The following is a 1278-nucleotide window of genomic DNA, read 5'->3' on the forward strand; positions in this document are numbered from 1 at the left end:
GAATGAAACTTGACTATCTGGAAAAAAAAAAAAAAAAACTGATGTTCCAAAGAATTTTCTAAAGCTTGTTATATATGTGTAAAAATACCATTTGCAGGAAGAGTACCCCTTTTCGAGAAATGCGAAGGGGCAAAACCTTTCATTTGATTGTTAGCACGTCATCAATTTGTTGTCGGAAAAAATACATAAAACCATGAAAAGATGATAAAGTAGCAAATAGAAATACAATTATAACGCCAAAAATTGGAGGGAACTTTTAGCAGATCTGTACACTCCCCCCCGAAGAATATAACGCAGTGGCGTTATACATATGCGTGTAGAAATATATAAACACAGTTTGTAAATTCTTGCACGGTCATTTTATGCACGCATTTGTGTTGTGCATTCATTTTATGTATACTAGTGTTTGACATTTCTTTTTCTTTTTTTTACAAATTTATTGAGGCGAACACAATTTTGTTTTATTTTTATTCCTTGTTTGACCTCCCCCATTTGTATTTTATTTCTTTTCATTCCAGTTCTCAGTCAAGAACCAATTGGTCGTGTGAACAAATTCTTCACCTTTTTTTTTTTTCCCCTTTTTTACTTGTACATTTTTTCCCAAATGTATTGCTCTGAAGATATATGTTAGAAATATGTAAGCCTATCAAATCCCTTAGCCTTATTCCTATATTCGTACTGAGAATTTGTCCCTGCGTTTTTTTTTTTTTTTTTCTTTTTGCATTCGCTTAAAGGAAAAGTAAAGAGGATGTATATATATTCTTTCTTGTAGTTGCTTCAAGGCCCGAATGTGGCGAATTAACCGAATGTATGTCCGTGCACGCCTGCATACACCAGTTCGCAAACAAAATTAAGTGAAACCCGCCCTGTGCGTATGCCCAATTGTACGCAGATTGCGAGGCGTTTGTTTCACCTTGTTTTTGTACAGTACATCTTATGCATGTATGTATGTAACACCCCTGGGACTTTTTTTTTAAAATGCTCTCACACATACACTGAAAATTTCCACACGCATTGTGAAGCCGCAGGGTTCATTTTTGTTCCCCGCTCTAATTTTTTCCTTTTGTTTTGTTCTCTATTTGTTAAGTGGCACACAATTGTATGGATGGATCATGTGAATTGCAAAAGTATAAATGCGAAACTGATAGGAAAAAAAAAAAACTTTAGAACAACCATATTAAAAGATCTCAATACAATAATGCGAACACTAATGGGGTGAGCAGTAAAAAAATACCGAAGAGAGAAAAAAAAAAAAAAAAAAAAAAAAAAAAAAAGAAC

The sequence above is a fragment of the Plasmodium cynomolgi genome, chromosome 7 (genome assembly GCF_000321355.1).
Source record: "Plasmodium cynomolgi strain B DNA, chromosome 7, whole genome shotgun sequence".
NCBI lineage: Eukaryota > Apicomplexa > Aconoidasida > Haemosporida > Plasmodiidae > Plasmodium > Plasmodium cynomolgi.